A 10,040-nucleotide genomic window follows, 5' to 3' on the forward strand; every position below is an offset into this window, starting at 1 on the left:
TCATCAGGTGACTCTTTAGATCTTCGCTTTCTGCCATGAGGGTGGTGTCATCTGCATAGCTGAGGTTATTGATATTTCTCCCCGTCATCTTGATTCCAGCTTGTGCTTCATCCAGCCTGGCATTTCTCATGATGTACTCTGCCTATAAGTTAAGTAAGTAGGGTGAGAATACACAGCCTCGATGTACTCCTTTCTCAATTTAGAACCAGTCTGTTGTTCCATGTCCAATTCTAACTGTTGCTAGGAGATCCCTAGGGAACCTATGAGTCACATGGTGACCTTCACAGTGCTTGTCATCTGGGGAATCAGCAGCATAATTTACCCCAGTGAACACTCTATTCTGTATCATTCAAGGTCCAATCAGGAGAACGTAACCCATACTAGGTATTTCCATCAGAGAGATTTAATACAGGAAACTGGTTACACAAGTATTGGAGGAGCTGAGGAACCAAAAAGTGGGTGCAGAAGCAACCAGAGGTCAGCAAGAGCAGGAAGCCACTATGACCCTGAGGGCAGGGGGAACAACGGGAGGTGCTGTTACCAGAAACCAGGTGCCAAGGTTGTGGGGTAGGAGTTGGAACCACATTGGAGAATCGGTCGCCCTGAAGAGATGCCTTAAAGCAGGACAAGAGAGGGAGAGATACCCTGGCTTCTCACTTTTCCTTTTCTGCTGTCTCCCTCTATTCCCCCATTAGCTGACCCAACAAGAGACAAGCTGGTAAAGGAGGCTGGGAAGCATCCTATGCAGGAAGGCTGGAAAGAGATCTGAAAGCAACTAGGCAGTGACCACTCTAGGTTACAACCTTAGGAAACTGAACTACCTTAAGGTCTCAAGGGCTCAGTGACTGCCATCCCTTCCCCCACACCTCGTTCAGAGTTTTCTGAGAAATAGATACAGGAGTCAAGCAAAATGGAAACCAAATATTACCTTCAGTACCACTGAAGAACAGTGAGGACTATGGCATTAAGCTTTCTTAGCCAGGTGGGCTTGTAATACCTCATGCCTAAATTTACCAGGCTTACTGAGTCTCAGGCAGAGCTGGGCATCTGCAGTCCCACCCTCCTCCCATGATGGGAAAAAGCAGAACATCTGTGCTTTCTGTCAAGAGGAAGGTCCCCAAATCGGAGAGCACTCAGATTCTCCCCCAAAGCTGTCCACAGAGAAATCTCCTCTTCCCCAGGAGGGCAGTGAGGGAGGTGATGGAAAGAGGAGAGGACTGTTGCTCTAATGAAGGGCCCTCTGTGTGGAACCAGAGAGCAGATGACCTGAAAGCATAGTCTCCAGTTGGGAATGATGAGTCACCTCTATGAATCCCTGCCGAGTGGTCAGCCAGCCATTCCTGAAAATGGTGAGTAATGGGGACTCAGAAGTATGTGAAATAACACATTCCATCTTTATACAGTTCAGATGGTTAAAACGTCCTTTATAGTAATCTGAATTTTTCCTGTAGTTTCTATTTCTCCCTGGGGTGAGGGCTTGGGGCTTCACATAACATCTCTGATTCATTTTCGGCAAGACGATGTTGAAGATGTACTTAAAGAGGGCAAGCAAGTATATCATCCTGAGACACAAGTTCTCTAGGCTAAACACTCCCAGTCCTTTCAATTTGCTCTTATGTGTCCTTAGTTTCCTGACCATTCAGCACCCTAGTGTCCTCTTTCTGGACAAATTGAGTTGGTCAATGTCCTTTTTAAGGTACGGCACCTACAACCAACCACACGAAGAAATCACATTGTCATCTCTGCCACTGAAGTTACCACCCTGAAGCCCCCCTCAGCATAGGGGCTTTAGAGTCACCATCGCTAGTTCTACCCCATGAGGCAGGTACAATTGTTTTCCCATTTAGAGTTGGGGAAAACAGATTCAGTGAAGCTATGACTTCCCTGGGGTCCCCCAGTTAGCACGTGACTCCAGACTCTTGGGTCACAAAGCCTATGTTTGTTCCCCGAGGACACACAGTTCCCAATGCTAAGAGTAACCCACTTGCAGGCCTTATGTTTGAAGAAGCCCAGGGAGGGGAGAGCTCCTCTGACTCTGGATCCACAGGGAATGAGAGGAAGACGAGGGAAGGGGAAGAACAGGGGTCCTGGGTCCCGGCCCCTTCTCTGCCCTGACATGGATGCTGTGTTTGCAGACCCGTTGGTGACCCTGCCCTCTTCACTGGCGAACATGACCTTTCTTCTTCCAACAAACCCAAAGACGGAAGTGCTCGGAGCAGCAGTGTCTCCTGGCTCCTCACAACAGGAAACCTCAGGACCCAGAGCAACAATCTTCTATTTATTTCGATGTGTTTTAGGCAAATAGCTCCTGTAGGAATGCTCATCTCTGTCTATAGTGGAAGAGCTCTCAGCTGTTGCCAATACCTGAGACAGAAAGGAAATCACGTGTTAATAATTCATCAGAGGGTGTGTGTGTGTGTGCGTGTGTGTGTGGCTACCTGAGAACAAGTCTCATATTTCTCATTTATAGGCCTCTGATACCATCCGACAGAAATCCATTCTTAAGTGAAATATTGATAGGTTTACTCTGCAATCTTAAGCAGGCCTCCTAAATTGCTGTAATTAAGGCTAGTAAAGAGGGGTGGCAGCAAAGAGGGGAGACCAGAGATGCGGGGCCTGAGAACACACACATGGACATACAGCTGGTGATTAAATTGAGCTGATGGTTGAATTAAAAAAAAAAAAAAAGAGTCATAAAAAGACTTCTCAGGAGCTCTGGCTCCTGCTCGCAGCTCAGGGTCCCTGCACCCATCCATACCCACTTTGGATCTAAAAGTCTCTAGTCTGGAGACTTCCCTGGCAGTCCAGCGGTTAAGACTCTGAGCTTCCACTGCAGGGGCCACAGGTTTGATTTTTGCTCAGGGAACTAAGATTCTGCAGGAGGCCAAAAACCAGGTTAAAAAAAAAAGTAGTACTTGCAAAGAAATAAAAGCTGTAAAGAAAAAAAAATTAGAAAATTTTTAAAAGTCTCAGCCAGACTTGTCCTAGTGACCAAATGGCCATTTCAATGGTCATATCTGCTCTTCACTCATGGCTGATTTGACCCCACACATGGAGGATGGAGAACCAAGTCTTTAAGACAAGGAGATGCCCACCTCAGGGGGAGAGAGAGCCCCTGAGAGCCATAGCCTCTTGTCCAGATATACTGCCTATAGGACCCCTGCTGCCTGGGGGATGCGGGTGTCCATGATAAGGTGATAGGAGGTGGTCAGATGGGGCTGAGACGGAGTGGGCACTGGAGACTCAAGGAGATGTGGATGGGCTAGAAAGACAAGAATTAGAAACACAGGAGCAGGGACTTCCCTGGAGGTCCAGTGGCTAAGACCACACTTCCAGTGCAGGGGGCCCAGGTTCGATCCCTGATCAGGGAACAAGACCCCACACGTTGCACCAGGCGCAGCCAAATAAATAAATAAACACAGGAGCATGCCATAGGGGGTATAGGATTTGTATTCTCTTCAAAATCGAGTTTAGGGCTCCTTGTATCATAGTGAGGAACGCCCCAGGAGACTGTGAGGGGTCCTGAGGCCTGGCTTTGCTCATGGAGGGGATTTCAGAGGGGCTTCCTTCCTGTTCCTCTTCTAGGACCTTTTTCTCCCTCTGTACCCTTCCTTCCTCTTTCTCTTCCTCCCTCTCTCCCACTTCCTTCCTTTCCTTCTTCCTCCTTCCTGTCTTTCTTTCCCGACAGTATCAGAGGCCGTGGTAAATATTTTTCAGAAAGGCTTTAATTAAAATGTTAAACCCTCAGCTGCAGCCCCAGTGACTTTCCCAGAACTATACATCTTCTCAGCAGCTAATTATTTAAAGTAAAATAGTGGCATTCAGTCTGTATGTGAGAGATTAACATATTAATGGGGAGGTGATTACGCTTTAGCCCAGACGGTTAGGTCCTGGAGTGGAAGATTCAATGGGCTGTGTCCCCAGGGCCTGGTTCGTTATACCTGAACAGGTGTCTCATCTCCTCCTGGATCCCTGAGCTAAAGTGGGAGGCCAGGCTCCCTCCTCCAGACACCCTTTCTCTCTGTCTGTGAATGCTCCATCATAATTAAGAAATGCGTGACTCAGAGAAGGAGGGAGATGGTGGGAGCAAAATGTGAGGATGAGGAAGAGTGGGAGCAGTGGAAACAGCCATGGGCATGGGAACGGGGACAGGGCGTAAGTGTCGGCCAAAGGTTTCCAACAGCTGACAGAGGACAGTTCAGAGAGGGAGGCTGTTTTCTTCCAGATTGCAGCGGGGTGGGAGGGTGGGGTGGGGCAGGGCTGAAAGAGGATTCAGACCTGGATTGGGATCCTCTGGAGGGGCTGTGTGTCTTGGTCACTTGCATTTAATCATTCATCTGTTTATTTATTCATTCATCAACAGTCTACGTACATGAGCAATGCCGCAGGCGTCCTATCATGCACTGAGGGCCAGAACTGCCAATCTGCAATCCCCAGCCTCAGGGAACAGCCTAACAGAATATCACCTGCATGCATACTTGGTCCCTGGTTCATCTCCTTGAGACACAGAACCATGTGCTCTGCATTTTCAGGATGCAAAGATCACCAGAATAAAAGGCATGGGGGCCACATAGAGGTGAACAGGAAAAGATGTCTCTTCTTCACCATACCACCACTCACCCTGACATGGAGAGGTGCCTGTGTCCCAGCAGGTCACACCTGGAAGGACCTCCACTGGATTAGTCTAAATGTTTCCTTGTATAGCTGAGAGATGGAGCCCAGAGAGGGTGTGACACCACTCAAAAGTCACACAGCTAGTCTACCTGAAGTAGGACCAAACCCAGGACAAACCCCACAGATACCCCTCAAGAGGTGATGTCAGACTAGGGGGATTGTCCACAAGAATGCACCTGTCAGACCAGGTTCCACGTCTGCCAGAAGCTGGCACCATGTGAGTGGTGGAGTGGGGGCAGGTTGACTCTCTTAATGGTGCGTGGTGCTTGGAAGCTTAGTGTGAGAGAGAAGAGATCAACAGTTCTGGATCCAAATCCCATCTCACATGCTTAGTTGCTGGGCAGGCTTGGGTAAGTTATTCAAATTTTTGAAAACTTATTTACCTCCTTTGTCAAATGGGCACAATAAAGCCTGTCATCCCCAGAAGATATAGGGACCAGAATGGATGTAGAGCTTTGGTACAGTGTTGGGCAGGAGATCAATAAAAGGAATCATTACTGCATGAGCTTGGCCACCAGGGTAAGTCCAATTGTCTTCTGAACAGGTGCCACTTAAGCCAGGGTGGTGACACAGGAGTTTCAGGGGCAACAGGGCAGATAGATTTTGATTTTGTTTCTTGTTGTTTCGTGTTTTGTTTTTTTTTTTTAACATTTCACAGATAATCCACTAATATAATTACCCCTGGGTAACTGGGAATTAACTCACATCTCCCACTACGAGGCACTGCGGGTGAAAAAGCAAAGTGAAAACATCATGTGCACTTCATAGTACAATATGCAAGAAACTACCTTTTACATCATGTCTCTGTGTGTGTGTGTGTGTGTGTGTATGTGTGTGTACACATGCACATGCACGTGCGTGTGTGCTCACTTGTGTATGACTCTTCAAGACCCCATGGATGGTAGCTTACTGGGCTCCTCGCTCCTTGTAATTTTCCAGGCAAGAATACCGGAACAGATTGTCATTTCCTTCTCCAAGGAGATTTTCCTGATCCAGGGATTGAATCTGCATCTCTTGCAAAGAATCTGGCAGGCGGATTCTTTACCAATGTGTCACCTGGAAAGCCCCAGAACTGAAGGATCTGCCTTCTCTGAGGCTCGAACTCAGGACCTTCAGATTATAAGACTAATGTGCTGCCTACTGCACTAAGAGGGCAGATAGTCTGACTTTTACTTCGTGTCTGTACTCTAGTCTTCTTGTCTCCATCTGGCTGAAAAGCTGTGCAGACACTGGATGGGGGTCTATGAATCCCTAGTAGCTTCCTATGTATCTGTTCATCTTCCAGAGAAGAGTTTATAATGTTTCTCAAGACTTCCTTTCTTCAGGGAAGCCTCAGCCTGTTGTGGGAGATTCATTTTCTGCCTTCGATCTGAGGTAGAGAAAGCCCTGTCCTCAGGGAGCCCCACTCTGAGGGGAGACACAGCCCTGCCTCAGGGAGCCCCACTCTGAGGAGAGACACAGCCCCACCTCAGGGAGCCCCAGTCTGAGGGGAGACACAGCCCCGCCTCAGGGAACCACAGTCTGAGGGGAGACACAGCCCCATCCTCAGGGAGCCCCAGTCTGAGGAGAGACACAGCCCCGCCCTCAGGGAGCCCCATTCTGAGGGGAGACACAGCCTTGCCTCAGAGAGCCCCAGTCTGAGGGGAGACACAGCCCGCCTCAGGGAGCCCCAGTCTGAGGGGAGACAGCCCTGCCTCAGGGAGCCTACATCTGATAGAGGAGATACAACTGCTATTTCCAGGCACATCCCAGTCTGAGGAAAACAAAAAATATCAGAAGTAATTCACACATGCCAAGCAATGTTGTACCAACTGAGCCCCGGGCACTGAAGAAACACACAGCCAAGGCAGGCTCCAAGCAGAGACCCCAGGCCAGGCCGCCCCCGCCCCTCCTCTTAGCCCCCCTAAGTAAGGCTCAGGCTACATACAGGCAGCATGTGGTTTCAGACCCTTCAGCCAGCAGTTAGTATTCTAAACATGAAATTAATTTCTCCTACAAATATGAGAACCTAGTAATTTGTTTCACTTTTATTTTATTGTCAGATAGGATTCATTTTCTACATGATTTTATGGTTGGATAGGATTCATTAGAAATTTTCCCCCAACTCCTTCTCTTAAAAAAAAAATAATCCTCCTTCAGCTGTTCAGTCAGCGGTTGAGCTGGCCTTAGCTTTCCTTTGAGTCACCGGCTCCCAAACGACTGCATCACCATAGCCCCGGGTTCTGCTCCGTGGTTTCACTTTAATTTCCAACTCTGAAGAGCCAGGTACTGAAATGGAGATAAATCTCCCTGGAAGCTCCAGCAATGGGACCTTTGATAGTAGAGCAGTGGGGAGAGTTAATGGCTCTGGGGCTCCTCTGTGTTATTTACTGACGTGGGGACCCTCACTAGCTCAGACAAACACCTCTAATTTATTTAGTACCCACGCTGGGTCACTAAACTTTGTTGCCTATTCTTATTTCTACCTCTGCCTGTGTCCTCCTTAGCCACAAGTTCACTGAAAGTTGACCCTCCTGGGGTATGCTCAGCCTGTGCTGGGCAGGACCCCTAAATGCCAGCCTGAGCCCTTCCAACAAGACATCTTCAGCCTTGACCACAGACTCTGCTTTCCCTTGTGTCCTGCTCACTGACCTCGCAGTAGTCAGAGTTAGGCACCTTAGTAGTTCCCCTTTTGTTAGACAAGCAGGGAGGACTCCTTTCTCCTTCAGACTGGGCCTCCCTGAATCAGGGCTGTGTCTCTTCCATTAGACAGGATCACATGGAGGCTGGCAGGGGCTAAGTATTAGGGTCAATTACTCCCACTCAGTCCAAGTCACCTTGTTACATTTTCTCACTAACCCCTGCTTCTCTTTACAGCACAGACCCTGGCTGTAATTAATCATCTACATAATTATCTGCTTAATGTCTCTCTTCTCCTCTAGACTCTAAGTTTCAGGGGGTCAAGGACAAATTTGGCTTGGTTTCTGCTCTATCTAGCACCTGTGACACTGCCTGGCACATAAGAGGTCCCCAATAAATATGTTCCTCCTGAATGACAGATGAAAGGACAAAGTGTTCTGTGTATTTATACACCCTGTCACAGAGAGCATGGGAATCAGAACCCGGGCATGTGTCGGGACTGCAGACATTTCCTAAAGGACACTGGACTTTCTCAGATGGCTCTCCCGACAGCTGTGAGTTGAGCACTCGGGGCAGGATAACACAGGATCTGGGGAGAAAGACCACGTGGGTCTGCAGCCCACCTTTGCTCCTCACCATCTGGTGATCTCCAGTTAGTTTCTTAACCACTTCATCTTTAGGTTAATTACAGCAGCCATCCCACAGACATGGATCTTACGATAAATGTGATGCACTTAGAATAGTGCCTGGCACGTAGTAGACATTTGACTAGTGTTAGCTGCTATGACTACTATTATTAGCATTACTTTTGTGCAGATGAGAACTGAGGCTTCACGAGATTAACTAACTTGTCCAAGGTTCCAAGGCTAACAGTGACTGAGCAGGGCCAGGATTTCCTTAAACCCTCAATAACCACCAGGCTTCCATGCCCCCCTCTGATATTAGTTGAAGAGTTGGGCACTGCTGATTAAGAAGCACAGGAAGGGGAGGAATCAACACACTTTTGATGCTGTAGCCTTGGAGAAACTGACCAATGAGGAACAGACCCAGCTTCTGATGGACAAGAGGAAGAGAGACAAGAGGAAACCATGAAGGGGCCAAGTCCTAGCCTCAATCAGGCTGGGAATGATGTCCCAAGATGACCCCAGGTCCCAACTGACCTGGCCCTCTCATCTCTCTGAACTCATCTCCTACCTTAGTTATGCAGGGCAAATACACTCTAGCCTCAGGGCCTCTGCAGTTCCTGGGGTAGGAAGCCAGTTCCATCCAGGTAAGGTCCATGATGGATTATAAACGTGGTGCATTTGTCACCAGTCTCTTCCATCTCAGTGCCTAGACAGTGAGCATTTCTGCCTGGTCCAGGGGTTGAAGAAGATCCTGCATTAGTCTAGCTCCTCTAAGAAGCCTGGATTACCAGAGGGAAGACCTGCCTGTGAAGGAAAATGGAGAGAAAGCTGGAGAAGGCTGGGAGAAGTGTCAAGTTGCAACACAGGTCTGATGCTGTAAAGGAGAGTGGGAAGGAAGTTTGGGTGGAAAACTCTTAGACTGTAGTGCAGGTGAAGAAAGTTAAGCAAATGGGATAAGGCCAGTTGGGGGGAGGGGAGGGCCTGAGCTGATGTCTCCCCTCCTGCATCTCACATGAAGGCCTCTGCCTTCACGTCCCAGCCACACTGGGTCACGAGCTGGGAAGCATGGTCTTAAACCCAACACAGTGGGATTCAGAGCATGGTGGCTGAATCCAATACACTCTCTGAAGAAGGAGTTCTGAGGGGTACATTTTCATGGCGGCCATGAGCCAGAATCCTGCCTCTGAAATGCTCATCTCAGAAGCCTTTACAACCAACTCTTGGCCTGCCTCTAGTACCTTGTCAAGAAAGATGGCCTGAAATTTCCCTCCATGAGGCATTACTGCACTAACAGTGCTGGAGATGGTGTGGGCACACTGGGTGATCGGCTTCTAGGCATAAGTCACCTTCCAAGGGTCTTGGTGGAGAAATCCAGCCAGGAGAATGGCCAGGGACTTCCTCCTCTGGAGATGACAACTCCTAGGTCTGGTTTTCCTGTCTCATGGGGGACACCTTTTCCAGCAGGTCTTCTGAGGCACAGTCCCAACCAGCTCACCAAGATGGGGAAGCTTCAGGGTGGCAACCAGCCGGGTACAGGCCGGGCGCCAGGAATTCAGCAGGACTTGGCGCTAGGCAGCTCGGCTTCAACCAGTCCCTTCTCTCTCCACAGAGAGATTCTGACGCCTCTTCACTGGTCACTGTGAAGTTTCACAGAGAGAAGACAGCTGCAAATAGCCAGCCCGGAGCCTGGCTCCCCACAGACCTTCCTGTGAAGTGGCCTTGCTCCCTGCTTCTCTCACGCCTCTAATCTCACACTCTTCAGCAGACACGCTGCCTCTGATGCCACCATAATTTGCTGGTTACATAACATGCGTCCTCACTGGGTGGCAAGTCTCACTCACTGGAGGGGCTCCAAATTAATAATCTATTATTCGTGTCATCCGCAGTGTCTCTCCACCGACAGTGGCAGTAAAAAAGAAAAGCTATACGCGAAGGAAAAGAGAGGGAAGCGAAAGATATCCTTGGGAGCAAGTGGATATAGGAGAACTGGTGTCTCTAAAAGGTTTAGAATAGAAAACAGCCTCAGTGGGACTGTCTCTATGGGCGTTGTTTTCTTTGCTTCCTGGAAGCCAGGATCATCAGTAGGAGGGACAGGCAGGAAAGCAGCTCCAGGGCTTCATA

General features: G+C 48.8%; 1 non-coding gene across 1 annotated transcript; it reads right to left on the reverse strand.

Annotated features, from left to right (window-relative positions):
- Positions 1 to 5,756: 5,756 nt before the first annotated feature.
- On the reverse strand, positions 5,757 to 5,829 carry TRNAI-UAU (transfer RNA isoleucine (anticodon UAU)). Its single transcript has one exon. It is a non-coding gene; the product is annotated as a tRNA-Ile (tRNA).
- Positions 5,830 to 10,040: the final 4,211 nt, after the last annotated feature.

The sequence above is a fragment of the Muntiacus reevesi genome, chromosome 20, assembly GCF_963930625.1.
Source record: "Muntiacus reevesi chromosome 20, mMunRee1.1, whole genome shotgun sequence".
In the NCBI taxonomy this organism is placed as follows: Eukaryota; Metazoa; Chordata; class Mammalia; order Artiodactyla; family Cervidae; genus Muntiacus; species Muntiacus reevesi.